Source organism: Phoca vitulina, unplaced genomic scaffold, assembly GCF_004348235.1.
Source record: "Phoca vitulina isolate PV1807 unplaced genomic scaffold, GSC_HSeal_1.0 scaffold71, whole genome shotgun sequence".
Classification (NCBI taxonomy): domain Eukaryota; kingdom Metazoa; phylum Chordata; class Mammalia; order Carnivora; family Phocidae; genus Phoca; species Phoca vitulina.
Window position 1 is genome coordinate 13,074,054 of NW_022589774.1, and position 19,948 is coordinate 13,094,001.

Consider the following 19,948-nt stretch of genomic DNA (forward strand, 5'->3'; position numbering starts at 1 on the left):
CTAAAAAAAAAAATTCATACTCTTGATCACTATATTAGGTCAGTAGTTCTCAATTGGACAATCTTACTTCCAAGGGAATATTTATCAATTCCTAGACACATTTTATTGTCACACATTGGGGGAAGGGGTTATGTTACCGGCATCTAATGAGTAGAGGCCAAGGATGCTGCTAAATATTATACATTATACAGGACAGCCCTCTACAATGAAGATGTATCTGGCCCAAAATATCAATAGTGCTGAGCTTGAGAAATTGCATTAAATGAAAGTGTTTTCGGGATGGATGGTGGGCTGTTTATGAGCACACTCAGTCTGATAACAAACTCATAGAGCAGCAAAAAACATGAACGCCTTTCCTTTTAGGTGTTCAGTCTCCTGGGGGAGCAAACTAATCATTAAAGCAATGTGCTACAGGCTTTGATAAAGGTGTACAAAAGAAACTTACACCGAGAAAAAAAAAAATACTTCAACTGAGATATTAGGAAGGCCAGTTGTTAGTGAAATTGTTTATATGATAAAATGTGTAATATTTAGCTGCTCTCAGTTGCAACTAGCAGAAAAATTTGTCAATAAAAGAGATTCATATAACTGGAAAGTCTAGAGGTAAAGTTAGCTTCAATGTTGGTTTGTTTCAGCAGCTTAGTGATGTCATTAAGGAAAGACCTAACATAATCCTTTCTTTCCTCTGCCTTCCCGAATGTCAAGCTTCAGTTGAAGACCCATTTTCCTTCATGTTCATAAGATGGCTTACTAACTACACATCAATTGCAAGAGAAGAATTCCAGAATCCCCTGAGAAGAGTCAGGAAATATTTTTCACATAAACCTCACTTCATGTCTTACTGTCTCTGCTTGGGTCATCTGAACTAGAAACTGAAACCAGAGTGTAAAATCATGATGATTGGCTAGAGCTGAGAGCTCAAACCATAGTACCAGGGAAATTGGATATGTAAACAAAGTGGGGGTAGCTATTGAAAGAAACAAAACAGATGATAGCAAAGCAACTACAGTGTCTACTGTATGTGGGATAAACTTTCAAGGCAGAAGAAACAGCTCAGATAAAGACATAGAGGAAAGAAAGAGTGCAGCCTGTTCAAACTGGATCTCTAAAGCAGTCAATATGGCTGAAATCCAGGTGATATGGTAAGAAGTAGGAAGAAATGAAGTTGGAAAGGAAGGCAGTGGCCAGGTTATAAAAGCATCTCAACATCATGGTAAGGACATTATTCTGTAACCAATTCTGAACTGTTCAAGGATTTTATGCGGAGGAAAGACATGATGGCAATCATGCTTTTATAGAAAAATGTCTTTGGTGGTATTGAGAAGAATGGAAAGAAATTAAAAGGAATTTGAAAATGGAAGCAAAGAGAACTCTAAGTTGAGACAACTGGCTTAAATCTCCTGTTTTATTTGTAATATAATAACAATTACATGTTCTTGTTATGAGGATTAAAGTAAATATGGAAAATGTGTAACACATAGCAGGTAATCAAAATGTTAGTGATCATTTGTTCACATACTTGTGACCACTAGTTTGGCATTTCATCTGTACTACTTACTGTGTGAACTTGGTCAAATTAATTACCTTAAATGAGTCCATTTCCTCTCTAGTCCACATTACATGATTATTAGCAGGACTGAGTGAGATTATGTTTATAAAAAGTATAGTGTAACTGAAGGAGACCATAATAAGTCACTTGATTATTTGTAATAAAGGAGATGAAGAGGGCACCTGGCTGGCTCATTCAGTAGAGCACGGGATTCCTGATCTTGGGGTTAAAAATTCAAGCCCCATGTTAGGTGTAAAGATTACTTAAAAATAAAGGAGATGAAGAGAGGTACCTAGAGATTACTTAAAAGAAGTAACCTAGAGGTTACTTAAAAATAAAGGAGATGAAGAAGACATGTTTTAGAGAAAAAATCAACAGGGTTTGCTCTTTGACTTGATATAGCAAGAAACCAGGTATGACTCCTAGAGTTTTTGGTGTGAGCAACTGGGTAGATTGTGAGAACCACGTTTTATTTCATGGTTTGAATATTTTAAATTTGAAATGCTAAGATATGTAAGTTGAGATGTCAGGGAAGAAGTTGAATGCACAACTCTAGAGCTTAGAGCTTAGTGGTGATGTCTACACCAGAAATATAGATATGAGAGTTGACAACACATCTGTAGTAGTTACACCAAGGGAACTATGAGATAAGTTAGGGAGAGTACAGAAAGGAAAGACATCAGGAAGAGTGAAAAATCTGAAGAAGTCTACTAGGAGGTTGGTAAGAATGGAGGAATCAGCAAAAGAGACTGAGAAGTAAAAGCCAATGAGTTAAGGAAAAAATATTAAGAGCACATAAGTTTCTAAGGAGGAAGGAGTGATCAGCTGTGTCAAGCTCTGATGAGAGGCTGATTAAGGTGAACACCAAATCCATTGAATTTATCAGTATCTGGTCTCTGGTACCCTTGACAAAAGCAGTGCCAGTGGACTTCTGAAGGTGGAATCCAGACAGAAGTGGGCTGCGATGTGAAGGAGAAGAAAGGAATTGGATGCAGCTAAGTAAACAATTCTTAAAAAAAAAATACTGGAAAGATTGAGAAATAGTGAGAAAGGTGAGAAAGTAATATCTCTTATTTTTAAAAAATGACAACAAAGGAAAATTCTCAAGTAGAGCTGAGAAACGAGGATCTAAGACAGAATGTACATAACAGGAGGATTTTATTGTTGCTTTAGGATAAGAATTCTAGAACATAATTGCCTATTGATGGAAATGATACAGCTGGAGGGAAAGGGACTAACTGAAGGAGAAAAGACCTTAAGCAGATGTGAGTTCTCAGACCAGGGTACAAGTGAGAGGTAAGTTTTTGGGGAATGGTTGCATTCTCCTTTGTAACTGGATGGGAAGAAGGAAAAGATGGCACAGAGGCAGGAAGGCTTACAGGTTTAGAGGGGAAAATCAAGGAGGGCTTGTCATCACTTAGGTATGGGTTTTTCTTCATTCACCTTCCTTGGCACTTTGAGCCTTTTCAAACTGAAAACTTGTTTTCTTTTTTAAGACATTTTTTTTTAAAGCAGTTTTAGGTTTATAACAAAATTGAAACTAAAGATTTCCCATAGATCCCCTTCCCAGACAAATGCATAGCCTCCCTCCCATTATCAACATCATTCACCAAAGTGCTACTTTTTTTTTCTATCAAGGATGAACCTACATTGACACATCATAATCACTCCATGTCTATAGTTTATCTTAGGATTCACTGTTTGTGTTATACATTCTATGGGTTTGGACAAAAGTATATAATAACATATATCCATCATTATAACATATAGGGTATTTTCACTATCCTAAAAATCCTCTGTGCTCTGCCTATTCATCTCTCCCCACTATTCATTTCCCCACTGGTACCCCTGGCAACCACTGATCTTTTTACTGTGTTCACAGTTGTGTCTTTTTCACAATAGCATACAGTAGGAATGGTACAGTGTGTAACCTTTCAGACTGGCTTCTCTCACTTACTAATATGCACTTAATTTTCCTTCATGAATTTCCATGGCTTGATAGCTCATTTCTTTTTAGTACTGAATTATCTTACATTGTCTGGATGTACTACTGAAGGACATCTTAATTGCTTCCAAGTTTTGGCAAGTATGAATAAAGTTGTTGTAAATGTACATGTGCAGGTTTTTGTATGGACGTAAGTTTTCAGCCCCTTTGGATAAATTCCAAGGAATAAGATTGCTGGATCATTCAGTAAAAGTATACTTTGGTTTTGTAAGAAACTGCCAAATTTTCTTCAAAAGTGGCTGTACCTTTTTACATTCCCACCAGCAATGTATGAGAATTCCTATTGGTTCACATCCTCACCAGCATGTGCTATTGTTAAAGTGTTATAGATTTTGGCCATTCTAATAAGTGTGTACTGGTATCTTGTTTTAATTTGTGTTGTTCTGATGGCATATGATGTGGACCATCTTTTCATATGCTTATTTGTGTATATATGTAGTATATTGTACATATTTTTATGTATATATACACACAATTTGCATATTGTACATATTATATATGTCTTCTTTGGTGGAGTTTCAGTTCAAAAGTCTTTGGCCCATTTTTTAATTGGGTTGTTTTCTTATTGTTGAATTTTGAAAGTTCTTTGCATATTTTGGATAAGAGTTCTTTATCAGATGTCTTTTGCAAATACTTTCTCCCAGTCTGTGGCTTATCTTCCAATGCAGAACAGAAGTTTTTAATTTTAAAGAAGTCCAGCTTATTAAATATTTCGTTCATGGATTATGTCTTTGGTATTGCATCTGAAAAGGTATCACCATACCCAAGGTCATCTAGGTTTTTTTCCTATTATCTTCTAGAGTTTTATAGTTTTGTGTTTTACTTCACTCCATTGCTTTCTATGTGATCTTGAATGGCTCACTTAACCTCTCTGAACGTAAACTGTATTTTCTGTAAAGCAGAAATCACAGTGTCTGTCTTGGACAGTAATTGTAAGTATTAGCAATAAAGCACTAGCCTGGTAAATTCATGGAAAACTCAGAGTAAATAGTAACTATTACAATTAACACTACTATTACTGTTAATCCTACTACTACTTCTATTAACTGGCAATTTGGGATATTTTGGTTAAAATACACATTAAAGGACTTTCCACGTTGACAATGACCATGAGCATATTTCTAGATGTTACTTACCCATGACAAAGACTTGTCATTTTGTTTTCTTTCTAACTTATTTGATAAACTGTAAGCAAAAAGCTAAATAATCTCTTTGTAGCTAAAAACCGTCTTAAAAGTAGTGATTCTGTGTTTCTACTTCCCAATTCCCCACAATTATTGCTATACACTCTAATGATATGTAATATGGTACAAAGCATGGGTATTTATTCTTTTTTTAAAGATCATATGATCTAAAAAGATCTATTCATTTATTTTAGAGAGAGAAGAGCACACAGAGGGGCAGAGGGGGAGTCAGAGGGACAAGCAGATACCACGCTAAGTGTGAAGCCTGACACAGTGCTCGATCTCACTACCCTGATATCATGACTCTGAGATCATTACCCTGAGCAGAAATTAAGAATCAAGATACTTAACCGACTGAGCCACCCAAACTCCCTGGGTCTTTATTCTTTTAAATGAACTTCTGGTTCAAATGTTTTAAGTGAGAGAACACTGAAAAGCCAATGCTGTTTCTTGTTCTCTTTTAATATTTATATCTCACTATTTAGAGTCAGTGATGGTTGCCTAGTAGATTATATTGCCATTTAATGTAAATGCATAAAATATGACTAATAAACTGACTAGACTCTAGTGAAAGCTTAAGCAGTAGTTTGAGCTAGTTAAAACACTTTCCTCCCAGGATTCATAACACTTATTATTTAAGCAATGAGTTTTTAATTTATTTTTCCTCCTATCTGGAAGATTTTCCTCTATACCTAGTTAACCTCTGTTTCTCTTTAAGATCTCAGCTCAGATGCCACTCCTTAAGGAAGACTTTGCTGACCCTCCCCAAGCTAAGATAAGTCCCTTGTTAGGCTTTCTCATAATAATGTTTGTGTTTTCTAAGACACTTTGCAATTATTTGATTACTTGATTGATACTTGTCTCTTCACTAGAACAAAGGCTCCTTCCAGGCAGAGATCACCTTTCTTAGCAAACAGTAGATGATAAATAATTTTTAAAAATATATAAATGGCATTTGATCTTTAGACTGAAGCCAGTATCTCTAATAAAACTGTAGCATCAATCTTGGCCTCCAGAAAGATCTTCTTACTCATGACAGTTTTTTTAAAAAGATTTATTTATTTATTTTAGAGAGAGTGAGAGTGAGCACAAGCAGGAGGGGCAGAGGGAGAGGGAGAAAGAATCTCAAGCAGACTCCACCCTGAGTGCGAAGCCCAATGCAAGGTTCCATCTCACGACCCTGAGATCATGACCTGAGCCGAACCCAAGAGTCAGACGCTTAACTGACTGAGCCACCCAGGCGCCCCTCATGACAGTTATGTTAAAATGTGTCCCATTACCGGGCATTGGGTGGCTCAGTCGATTAAGTGTCTGACTCTTGGTTTCAACACAGATTGTGATCTCAGGTCTTGAGATTGAGTTCTGCATCAGGCTCAAGCTGAGTGTGGAACCTGCTTGAGATTCTCTCTTTCCCTCTCCCTTTGCCCCTTTCTTCCCTGCACCCCCTGTCTCCTGCTCATGCTCTCTCTCTCTCTAAGAAAAAAAAAATGTATCTCTTTACATTAGAACGCATAGGACCAATCCTTGGCAAGCAGAAATATAAGAATCCTCTCGGTGGTTGGGAATTATACTTTGAATTCAGAATCAATGAATGTATATTGCCCATTTCATCCCACGCTAAGCATAACTTCTAAAGCTGCACTAGATATGAAGTAAGGAGGAAAACACCTCAGAAAAAATATTTTTCTGACATACCCATATAAAATACTCTCTAATATTTGGGCCCTTAGTAATTTTTGTTGTCATTGTTGAGGTTGTGTTATTTGTCACTGTGATGCTTAGTAACAGAACTAAAAGAAAAATGTTCCATCACCAAGAATTCCTATATTTCTGCTTGCCAAGCATTTGTTCCTGTGTCTTCTAACATAGTGGGACAAATTTTAAAATAAAAAAGTGCTATGAGTAACAATTTCTCATAACACCCTTCTAGGTTAAAGAAGAAAAAATGAATCACAACAGATAAATAAGCAAATCATTGTAGAACCGCAAGAATAATTATTATACAAACATTAAAATGATGTTGTCAAAGAATATTAATTGACATGAAAAATTACCAAAAATATAATGTTACATGAAAATAATTAGGTTGTAAAATTTCATATCCTATAAAATTTCAATTTTGTCAAATATATATTACAGTAATTAAGAAAGACTGGAAAGTAATGTTATTATGGGTTATTATTATTTTCTTCTTTGTACCTTTCTATAGTTGCCAAATTTATTAAAATTAGCATCTGCATTTTGAAGCAGGTATAAAATAATGAGTATTATTAACCCCTATTTCAGAAAGCCTTCTTCAGTTCATCTCAAAACAATAAAAATGAATTAGCTTCTTAAATCACCTCCTTACCCCACAATCACTTCCTCCATGTAGATTGCTCCTTATTCATGATCTATAAAATTAATCATTTCAAAATGTAAACTATTAACTTTCCAAATTTTATCCTTTAAAATAATAGCCATACTTAACTTCATAACTAAGATCTCCTCATCTCTTTAGCAATGACATAGAGTATGGAAGATAAATGTTAGACGTTATGATGAAAAAATCTTCCACGAAATAATTCATAATCTTTTTAAGTGTTATCTGACATCTTGAAATATTTATGATTTAGTTTTGTGATGTTAACCACTGAGTCTAACCAGGAGGTTCAATAGTTTACCATTGCATTTCCAATAAAATGCAAACTCCTTACAAAAACCTGTCTCTGCTTTCCTTGAAGGCTCATTTCATACCTCTTTCCTTTTTGCTCTTGGTACTAGTTACCCTGGTCTCTCTTCTCTTCCTAAAATAGACTCACATTCTTTTGCTTCTTGAGATCTTAGCATTTGCTGTTCCCTATAAATAGTACCCTTTTAGGCAGGATTTTTCACATGGCTGGAGCTGTGCCTCAATTCAAACATCACCTCTTACAGAGATTGCATGTATTACATCTCCTATTTGTTTCTTTCTTAGCTCATCATCTTGCTTAAATTTGGTGCTGGTTTCCATGTTTAACTGCTTGGTTTCCTCAATGGAAAGTGAGCTCTGTGAGAAAAGGGAACTTGCCCCTCTTGTTCATCTCTATTTCCATAGCGTCAAGAATATTGACTGGTAGATAGTAAGGTAGAGACCCCCAAAAGTATGTTTATATATATTTGAATATATAAATAAAAGTAAATTGTTTTCCCATTCATTCCCTTACCCTCTAACACACAGATTATAAAGAATTTGAATATAAAAAGTTGCTAGATTCAGATGCAGATGAAGTTTAAATTAATTCCTGAAGTTTAGCCAAAGAATTTTCAGTTTCAAAAAGAATAAAGCTGGATCAAAGTTGTCATAAAATAAATAGAGGAAATAGATAAAACCTAACCATTACAGCATATTTCTGAATGTATTAGGACATCACAGGACTCCATAGGAACCCTAATATCTATTGTAAAACACTTTTTTGCCATTAATTTTATACTTTTTTATTACAGAGCCACAAATATAGATTAGAACAAAAGTCTTTTTTCTTTATTGATTGCAAATATATTCATATTTAGAAATACTTCCCTGGGGGCACCTGGGTGGCTCAGTCAGTTAAGGGTCTGCCTTCAGCTCAGGTCATGATCCCAGGGTTCTGGGATGGAGCCCCCGGTCTGGCTCCCTGCTCAGCGGGGAGTCTGCTTCTCCCTCTTAGCTCATGCTCTCTCTCTGTCTCTCTCAAATAAATAAATAAAATCTTTAAAAAAAGAAAAGAAAAGAAAAGAAAAACTTCCCTGCATTCTTACATGGATTTCTTTGTCTTACAATATCTACATGGGCATGATTTATACCTGTGCTGATGACTTATTTGTAACTCCTGTTTGGATATATCCTTTATTTATTTTTCAGCTACACGGGATTTTTCCATCACAATGGAAGCATTTGGTATTTTCCAATCTTTAATCTTCAAATATTTCCCTTTAACTTTCTCATGATGACATAATTACATTGTGGGATGGTCCGATGATTCCATTTTATTAATGACACATTAGAAAACACCTGACAAGGAGTATTCTCGGGGTCACTAAGATCCTTGTCTATACTTGTTGACTCACAAGTAACATTTTAGACCTAAACACCAGTAAAGGAGAAGCTACCCAACTTAACTATAAAATTGTCTCGCAACTACAGCTGTCTTGGCTAAATTCCATTTTCCTTTTTATGCAAAATACATTAATTCTTAGTTTCCTATGACACTAGAGGCTTTGTGTCAGCATGCTTTATAAGACGATGACTTAATATATGTTGAAATACACCTTATGCCTAATTCTTTAACAGAGATCACCTTCCATGTTAACTATTCAAAAAGTTTTAAAAAATAAAGCTTTTTAGGGAAGGTATAGACTTGGAAATTCCCATCAGAATTGGGAGTTTAATGAGAAAGCAAAAGGTAGCAAATGATTCTGTTGCCCCTGACTTGCCCTATAAAAAATAATTTATGCCATGAATTTCTTTCTGTTCATTAGAAGAAATCAACATAATAAAGATTTAATAAGTTTCAAAGTTTGGACAATAAAATCTTTGTCCAAAACAGAAGTAAACTTAGCATTCTTACAAACAAATCTACCAAGATACATTTTTAACCCTTAAGCCTGAAAACTAGCTTAATATTCTTTTGTTAAATTACATCACACTTCTCCAAAATCATAGTTGCCTCAGAAATAAGACAAAGATCGGAAAGTACCCAGAACTTTAAATAAGGTAGGATTTATTAAAGAGTCTGACAACAAGTTGATTAAACATGATGACACTGACCTTGCCCCTGAGTGAACACATTAAACCTGTTGGAAATTGCCTAGTGAACCCAAACCTCCTACCCATCCTAAGTTTGGGGAATATCCAGAGACTGAAGAGCATAAAAGGACTTGTGGCTCAATAGAAATAGTTATAAAGATAACATAAAGTGGTAGCTAGAAAAACAGTAAGTTCAAAACTCATTAGAAAGGAATAAGTTTAGAATGTGAACAATTTCCTGGTGTTTATAGAGAATTATTTCTCTAAAGCCCTTGGAACATAAATATGTATTGTGTTTCTCCAGGAGAGGGCTGTAGTAAACTGATTTTTAAAAATGTAATTGACCATGGAACAATTTTGCGCTGGGACATTTCATGGGACTAGTGCTTCAAAGCATATCGTTTAGTAAATTCTGCTGTAACTATCAACTTTTGCTTATTTAGGTACTGATTGGCCAACTTTAAGATATCCTGTCTCTTTGGTCATCGTTTATTTCATATTGCTAATCATGCCAACAAGTCATTTCAACTAAATCCTAGTTAGGGAAATGAAAAGAGAAAATATGAAGCAGCTTATTTTGCTACTTATTTGTAGCTCTAGCTTTGTTCCTTTTTGGTCTTAACTTGGTGAATAGGGCACTTACTTGCATGGCTGATTAGAAACTGCCCTGCTTTTTCTAGCAATTTTTCATTCTGTCTCTCTCTCTCCGTTTTGTTTTTGGTTTTGTTTTGTTTTTGTTTGTTCATCTGTTTGTTTTAAGAAGTGCCTCTCCCTTCTCCACTACAGCATGGGAGCTATGCTGTTTCTACAGTAAGCTCGTGTTTCTTGGCCATAGTTGTTAGATTGTAGGTAGCCACTTGACCCAAGTTGGGTCAAAAAGAATATGAGACTGTAGGAAAAAGAGAAAACACTTACTTACCGAATGACTGAATTCCTAAACTTCAACCTTGGGCTCTGTTGGCAATGGTGTTTTCTGTCACGTAGACTTGGAAACAGGAGAAGTGAGGGAGGGAAAACAAGGAAGGAGAGAGGGAAAGAGGAAGGGGAGTAGGCAAGATGAGAAGAGGGAGAACAATGAAGCAGTTTCACAAAGGTGAGCAAAGGTGAAAGTTGGAGGGAGACTCCTGACTGAGTTAATTCCCGCTTCCATTGTGCTTGTGGTAGCCATAGCCTGTCCTCGTGTTCAGTAAGAAAACCGGTTACTAATAATGCAGTTCCCTTTTGCTTATTAACTAACGAGAGTCAGTTTCAGTTACTTATAACCAAAAAAATTATAATTACTTCATCTAGGCATAAACAATTCAATTATTGAATAAAATCAGAGGCTTTACATCTAACTTATGGCAATCCTACTATCCATAGAAAATTCATATTTTATTTTTTAAACTGGAATTTAATATTTAAATCCAGGTCTTTTTAATGGGCAAGATTTATATAAAATCCTAGCTAAGCTTTAATTTTGAGGAAACTAATATTTTTAATCAATTGACAAAAATATTGAGCATATACTTTTATTACAAAACCCTCAATCTTCTGTTTAGTCTGCTTTTGCTCTCTTGCTTTTTTCCCCTTCTCCTCTTCTGGATGTGCCAGGCATTAATAATAAGATGCTGTTATATTCTAGATAAAGATAATGAAATAACAATATGTAAGCCTGAATTGCTGCAACAAGTAGCGTAGATCTCTGAAAACATGGGATTTGTGAAGCACAATGGAAGAAGACTCTGTAAAGAAGGTGGAATTTGAATAGAAACTTGAAGGATGTGTAGTAGAAAAGGGGAAGGAGGCATTCCAGGAGAGTTGCCAGCACAAAGAAAGGTAGTAAGGTATACAAGTTAATAGTATGTTCAGGAAATGATGAATGGACTCTTTGACTAGAATGTAAGAAATTGGAATGATATGACTGTGGAAAGATTGGTTGAAAACAGATTACAAATGGCCATTGGCAATGGAAATTTGTAATGGTTTTTAACCAATAGAGGGACACAAATGATGCATTTTTAGAAAGATAACTTTGGGGTTACGGTGAAGGTATCTGCAAATGAGAAGATACTGAACAAAAAGCCTTATTGTTGATTAAGACATGATGAGTAACCAAACTAGGCCTACAGCAGTAGAATTCACAAGAAGAATGTATTTCAGAGTCACTTTGGAGATATAATCAGCATAGTGTAATAACTGATATTGAGAATTTGATGTTGGGAGTGAGAGAGAGAGAAGGTGAAGTTGTCTGAGGTCCTTAAACAGAGAGGTGTATGGATGATGATATTAATATAAAAACATAATACAGAATTGAATGAAGAAGGAAATAGAAGTTGGTTTTGAACATCAGATTGTGATGCTTTGGAGGACCCAGGTTTACATCTACAATAGGCAGCCAGATGTATAGTAATAAATATTCTCCTTGTTATAAAAATAATCAGGATAAGAAGTAGAAACATGGAAATCATCACCCCCAACTGAGGAACGAAGCAGAAAGAAAACTAGAGAGAATGACTTTGACAAAGACAAGGGGAAAAAAATTTCAATGAGATGGGGTCAGGTATACAACAATGAGGTCAAGCAAGATGAAAACTGAAATTGTGCAGTGGTTGGGAAAGACACAGTAGACATCCTATGCTAGCATTAGGGCATTCTATAGATAATTTTCCCATTTCTGTGAAGCAAAAAATCTTAGTTTGTGGAGCCTATCTCCTGGGTTCCCAATAGGATCCCAAGAATCCCATACTTGGGTTGTCTGTAAGACTGGTTTAGAAATACCCAAAGGAGTCTATTTGCATAGGTGATTAAGGGACCATCATGAACAGAACTCATTCTCAGAGAAGGGTGAGTTGGTCCCAAGTCAGAGGGTCAGTGTCATAATGGAAAGGTAATTCTGCATAAAGCTAGAGATGTGCTGCTGAGCTTGTCCTTTTATTTTACCCTTGTCCCCAGAGACTTGTGCCAGAGCCCTAAAAGAAGAGATGATAAAAATATGAGATATATTTAAGAAATTGAGGGGCCAAGAAACATTTCTTTGCATCCTATGGAAAAGCGTGTAGCAAAGCTATGGAATAAGGGAAATTTCTCCACTCGGGGTTGCTTTTGGAGCAGGTTGACTTACGGACCAGGCACAATACCTGGAAAGGAGAAGATGCAGGAGAGATGTAAACACTCAGAGACAACAGAAACCAAGGAGTAGAGAAAGAAAAAGCTTTGTGGTGTCTATGCTAATAGTGAAACACAAATGTGACAAACTCGGATGCTTCCAAGCACGAATTGAGAGAATCTGGAGCCCCTGCATTTGTGGCTGAGAGACAAAGGCAGAAAAATACCATTTCATTCCAATTTTTATGGCCTTTCCTCTTTGTTTAATCTGGGGAAATGCTCTCCTTGCTCTATTTTTAAAACCTATGTGTATAATTATCTTCATAGAATCAACTTAAACAAGAACAAAAAACGGAGAACTTTACCACTTCCCTTTCTCCCGAATCAGGAGAGACTCAGACACTTGATATATTCTCTGAAAAGTCTAAGGAAATTACACTCTGATAAAAAAAAAAAAATTACTATTACTCGGGCGCCTGGGTGGCTCAGTTGGTTAAGCGACTGCCTTCGGCTCAGGTCATGATCCTGGAGTCCCGGAATCGAGTCCCACATCGGGCTCCCTGCTCAGCAGGGAGTCTGCTTCTCCCTCTGACCCTCCTCCCTCTCGTGCTCTCTCTCATTCTCTCTCTCGCAAAAAAAAAAAAAAAAATTACTATTACTCATGTTGATGTACTTTATTTCAGGGTTGCACCTACTGCAAGTTTTATCTTCTCATTTAGCAGGTCCTTCAAAGCCTTTAAGTATTTAATCACATTGTCCCTTAGGTGTCCCTCTGGATAGTATTCTGGAAACAAATACTCAGTTCACATATTAAGAATTCCTGATGTCTCAGTAACTTTTAAAGAGCTTTACACATATTGTCTGATTAATTCCTTCAGCAACTCTGAAAAGAAAGCATTGTTACATACATGTTAGAGATTGAGGATTAGAAGGTGAACATTTACCCAGGGCCATGCAGTTAATAAATAGCAGAGCAAGAATTTAAGCCAAGTTCATCTAGCCCTTCATGGCTTTGCTATACTGCAGTCAGACAAGTCATTAAATGTGTCTCAAGTACGTCAAAATTTCAATGTTGCTACACATTTTACTTTTCCGCCACTCTGAAATAAGACGCTTGATCATTCCTGTTTATTGGAAGTAATGGATTCTCCACCAAGGGCACTGCTTGGGAGACACTTCCACCATTAAACTAGAAATGTGTCCCTTTCACTCTGCCCTGTTTCTTTATAGCCAGAAGTTCATCCTGTAATATCTGCATCTAAGCATTATTCACTGGGAGGTTTTCCTGACAAAATCCTGAACTATGAATATTATTATGAGTTTTCTTATTTCCTTTTATGTTGCTTTTCAATGAGTTAGAGATAACATTATAATAATCAGTCATTGCAGGGCTCTGGATAAATATTACGGCTATTATACCAACACCACACAAATAATACATTTAAATAATATAATGCATTTTTATTTTTGTGAGAAGTGAATTTTACTCTTCACAGTATTCTATTTCTTTCCATTTTATGTGGACCTAGCAAAAGGCAAAGGTTTCAAAAGAGCGAATTGTTAAACTTTAATAGTAGAAGCTACCCTTACTTACATGACTGAGTTGGGGAAGTGTTTGGTATTACACCATACCCTGAAGGTTAATAAACCCAGGCTGGGTTAGACCGGGGGAGAGGAGATGAATTCCAGAGTGAAGCAAGGAAATAAAGAAAGAATGACACGAGGAAGATGATCATCAGATTAGAAAATAATCTCTTCTTGCTTTCCAAAGAGGAATAGGGAATAAAAGGAGTATATGAACAGGTGCAATCAAGAATAAAAATCAGGGGGACGCCTGGGTGGCTCAGTCAGTTAAGCGTCTGCCTTCGGCTCAGGTCATGATCCCAGGGTCCTGGGATCGAGTCCCGCCTCGGGCTCCCTGCTCTGCGGGGAGCCTGCTTCTCCCTCTGCCTCTGCCTCTCTGTCTCTCATGAATAAATAAATAAAATCTTTAAAAAAAAAAAAGAATAAAAAGTAGGACGTATAAGTAGTATCTTAGAAACCACATTAACTTTGCACAAAATAAGGAAAAATCAACAAATAAGGAAATAGAGAAATTGGGTGGAGAAATAATGAATGAACATACCAATTTTATTGTTAAAAGGTAATTTGATTTTAGCAGTTTATTTTATTTTTTAAAATTTATTTATTTATTTAATACTACTAGATTCCCTAGCATTAGTTACAGAATTTCCTGAGTACTCTGAATATAATGAAAACTACTGAATTCTTAGCATTTTAAAAAGATTTTATTTTAGAGAGGGAGAGAGAGAGAGCACGTGTGATTAGGAGGTAGGGTAGAAGGGGAGGGAGAAGGAAAGAATTTCAAGCAGACTCTGCCCTGAGCATAGAGCCCGAGGTGACGCTGGATCTCACGACCCTGAGATTAATGCCTGAGCTGAAACCAAGAGTCTGACGCTTCACCCACTGAGCCACCAGACACCCCAGCACTTTTTTTTTAAGATTTTATTTATTTATTCATTTGAGAGAGAGTACGTGTGTGAGCATGGGGCAGCATGGAGGAGGAGTAGAGGGGGTGAGAATGGGACAAGCCAAGTCCACCTGAGTGCAGAGCCCAACTTGGGGCAACTTGGGGCTCGATTCCACAACCCTGAGATCATGATCTGGCCAAAATCAAAGGTTGGACACTTAACCGACTGAGCCACCCAGGTGTCCTAGCATTTTTTAGATATGACGAATATTTATTATTTTTGGCTGCCTGATACCTTGTTCTATTTCTAACAAGAGATTCGCTTTTAGAGAATTAACCTTTTTCCCCTTGGATATAATATGACTGGACAGTAATCAGCTTTACTGTGCCTAACAAAGGTTGAGCATCTTTTGAACATTGAACAAGTACATGGAGAGGATTTCACTCTGTCTGGGCTGTGTTCTAGATGCTGGGATTTTTAGAATTTTACCCTTAACAACAGGCATTTCACACAAATTGTGCCAATTAGATGCTTACCTTGTAATTTGATCTTGAACAAAGTGACAGAGTTGGACTTTTTCATTCTGAAAAAAATGAATTTTCATTCATTCAACATTGCTGATGCCTTAATGTTCCAAACCAGAATTTTCTCTATTTCCTAGCTTTTAGCCCTCAAAGATTTGTTTTGGTTTCCAAGTTTTCCTTAGCTTTCCTATAGATTTTGTGATCTCCCACTGGCCTTACAATACATTTCATTGCTTAGTTTAAAACCCTGCTAATTAGCCATAGGACTTTGACCCTCTTTCCTTATTTTAAACCCAGAGTCTTGATTCCTCACCATCTCCTCAGAGATGGTTTCTATGCTTAGCAACAAAGAACTCCAGCTGATACATACAGTATAGTTTTCTTGACATCATGATGGTTAAAGTGGTTTGTAACTTTCTGGGAAGATTTGGAAACCAGGAATGTGAAGAAAGAATGCATGGAGAATGACAGAGACGAGTGAAGATTCTGGGAATATAATAAAGAAAGAGGATAAAGTTTGCATGACACATTAGCAAATTTCTTTAAAATAAAAGGAACAATGTATATAGATTCTGATAAAAATAATTATGTATTTGTATATCTAACTTTTTCCCAGATATGCTCCAACTTTTTCCTTCTGATATGATTGCCTTAATTTGTGTTCTTATTACTAAATGCCTTATTTATTAGCTTCCTCTCTCCACTACAGTCCTCTCTCTACTACTCCTATCTCAACGCTCACACCACACTCTTTCCAGGATTCTTTCTACTGTATCGTTCATATTAAGTTACCTGATCAAGATTTTTCAGTAGCTCTTCATTGTCTTTATAATATATGTCTGGATACAAAAATAAATAAATAAATAAACAAACTTTAATAATATATATACCTGCTTATTCCAATTTCATACCTTGACACTTTCCCCAATACACTTACATTCTATCCCTTCAAAACTAATTGAAGTTGCTCAATTTCATCTCATTTTCTCTGGCTTCCTAGCCCCCCTCAACTCTCTATCTTTGGGTTGAACGTGAGATTCAGTTAATCTTATCACTACCATATTGTAGTATCCATACTATAGGCCAGATGGTTAAAGAAAAAAGAGAGAGAGACAAAAAGAGGGAGAGAACAGAGGATCTAAATTCTACTACATTGAGGGGATAGAACTCCAAAGTAACATATGTAGATGTTGAATTTGCCCCATCCAGGTTCAACATTCAATTCTAGAATTAGCTACTGCTATATTTACTAGATAGAGTTACAAACCTATAAACTAAGTTTTGTGTGAAACAGGCCTCACTTAGTGCAATCATCTAAATCATGACTCCAAATTCTGTAATAAATTTCATCACCATCTATTGAATATCAATAGATATTTTACCAATAGATTTATTTTAAAGAAAATTTGGACAGTATAAAATTATATTGACCATCAATTTATTTTCAGATTACCAAGCTTCATATCAAACTTAGTAAGTATGCTCTTCTTCAATAGAGTATCAAAATTGGTCAAATTTATATGATTACTTTCCAATATACAACCAAACTAATCAGTCAACTGAAAAGTCAACTAGTAAAAATTTCAGTAGATACTACACTATGGGCAATTAAAATTCTTCACAGTTATAATTAATTGGTCAAAATAAATTTTCTAGAATTTCTTCACGGCACATAAAATGGTGGTTATATGGATTTTACAGCTAGACTACTTGGATTTAAATTACATCCTAATCCTACTAAGAAATTACTTAAAACTTTGGGACCTGGTTTCCTCTTTTTTAAAATGGAATAATAGTAGGGTCTACATTATATAGTTATTGTAAAGTTTAACTGAATGAAGACATGGTAGGTACTTGGAAAACTTCTCCTGCTTGTGCTCTCTCTGTCTCTCTCTCAAATAAATAAATAAAATCTTCTAAATAAATAAACAAATAAACTTAATAAATATCATTTAGAGTTTCTGGATATTTTCATTGACAGGATACTACTTTAAAAACAACAAATAAAATGTCCAGTTAAACCCAAAGAAATGGGAAATATCAATAGTTATCACAGGAATAATGGATAAAAATGAATTTGAAGAGCTACTGTCTTTTAGTCTCAAGACTGAATGTAAGAAGGCAAAGAATCTCATTAGGTATGTAAATACTAAAGCTTAGCTTGAAACTTTATTTGAATAGAAGATGAAACAGTTCTAAATCAATATATTTGAATAAAATTCAGATAGTCTTGGAATGACCATAGATAGGTCATTTTGTGAGTAAAAATAAGTTCCATATCCTTGATCTCTGGTACATTTGCCCCAACCCAGCTCCTTGAATTAGATGACTCCTAAGATCCTATAGAGTTCTCTGACTTCCATTTCATTATATCTTGTCATACTTTTCAAAAATTCCTTTTGTTTCTGGATTGTGGCATAATTTCTTTTTTTTTTTTTAAGATTTTATTTATTTTTTTGACAGAGAGAGACACAGCGAGAGAGGGAACACAAGCAGGGGGACTGGTAGAGGGAGAAACAGGCTTCCCGCGGAGCAGGGAGCCCGATGCGGGGCTCGATCCCAGGACCCTGGGATCATGACCTGAGCCGAAGGCAGACGCTTAACAACTGAGGCACCCAGGTGCCCCTGTGGCATAATTTCTTGAGAATAATTTATCACTTTAATTTTTGACACAGCAATCTGTTATTCACTGTCTCTGGTATTATCTTAACACATTTAAAAATATTTTGAGTATAGTTGACAAACAATATTACATTAGTTTCAGGTGTTCAATACAGTGATTCAACTTCTCTACATTAAATAACATGTTTTAGAAAAATACTTTCTCTTTTAATCCTCATTTTCAGCTCATTCCCATCTCTGGACTGCATAGAGAAACACTATCATGTTGAATCTTGCTGAGAATATAAATCTGAAATGTTCTGAAATGTTTTTCTCTTTCTTCCAATAGGTCCATTTTAAAAGTTAGCTGTTCTGTTTTTTTCTGAGCTATCTCTTTCTAACTGGTTTTCTCTGGTTCTGTAATACCAGTGAAGGCTTGGAAAGAAAGTTGTTTCGTGACATGCCACAGCTTTCCCTCTCCAGCCTGTTTCTAACAAACACACTTTAACCTCTGTAAGTTCAGGATTTAACAAAAGTTATGTTGAAATGAAGTTCAAGATTCTTCATTGTGTTTTGAGAGTATTTCTGCCACAAGCACCATTTATTTTTACTTAGAACTTAATTGACCTACAAAGGAAAACAGATGGTTTTGCCAAACTCCAAAAGAATTTGACTAGATTTTATACTTTTTAAAGTTAGTTATAATAAGATCAGAGAAATCGTAGTTGGGACGGTAAATATTGTAAAGCTCAGTACCATGAGTAACTATGATTTTCTTTTAGAAATTAAACATATGTATTTAGGGTCTCATAATTAAAGTTATATAATAACTAACATTCTCAAAAGAATTTCATGTGAACAGACTACTCAATTTTATGATAATCAGGATACATATAATTTTGTAAGAAAGGACTTTCACCTCTAAACTGGCTAATGTTTATATTCTTAGGTTTTCAAAGTATCAGTCATATAAATATGTTCTAGCTTTTACCCTTATTTATATGACAAGATATCACAGCTAGTTCAATGCAGTATAATTTTAATTTTAAAGTTTTATTTTCTAGTTTTTCAATATGATAAAGTTCATATTATTAAAATTTGTGTTCCCTGATTAACTTAATTAAGACCACATGGAAAATTGTAGGCTTATGATTTCAAAAAGGTTTCTATGAGAAGTCAGTAATATAAGTCTTGGCACAAATGCTGATACCTAACAAGTGTTCAATAAATGTTAGCTAATATTATTTTCATTGTTATTTTCTTAACCTTGCAGAGGATGGACTAAATATAAGTTGAATAGTTTCTCCTTCCAGGTAAATATTTTTCTGTCTAGACTAAATGAAGAAGGAAAAATGTTATTCACAGTAAATAGACATAATATTAGACACAAAGCTTTTTCTTCTTCCAAATTTTCATTTAAATTCTAGTTAGTTAACATATAGTGTAATATTGATTTCAGGAGTAGAATTTAGTGATTCATCACTTATATACAACACCCAGTACTCCTCATAGCAAGTGCCCTCCTTAATACCCATCACCCATCTAGCCTCCTTAACACCCATCCCCCAGCTCCCTCCCTCCATCACCCCTCAATTTGTTCTCTGTCGCTAAGAGTCTCTTATGCTTTGCCTCCCCCTCTCTCATCTCTCCTTGTTTTCCCTTCCCACATGTTCATCTGTTTTGTTTCATAAATTCTACATATGAGTAAAATCATATGGTATTTTTCTTTCTCTGACTGACTTGTTTCACTTAGCATTATACACTCTAGCTCCATCCATGT

General features: G+C 35.5%; 1 long non-coding RNA gene across 2 annotated transcripts in view; it reads left to right on the forward strand.

Annotated features, from left to right (window-relative positions):
* Positions 1 to 19,948, forward strand: part of LOC116624895 — a 96,825-nt gene that overhangs the window by 13,376 nt on the left and 63,501 nt on the right. Inside the window, exon 1 of one of the 2 annotated variants that reach the window (XR_004297969.1) lies at positions 1,900 to 2,845. The exons of the other annotated variant lie outside the window; for it this stretch is intronic. This is a non-coding gene — a long non-coding RNA (uncharacterized LOC116624895). Of the gene's footprint in view, positions 1 to 1,899; positions 2,846 to 19,948 lie in introns of those variants that run through there. 2 annotated transcript variants of the gene reach the window in all.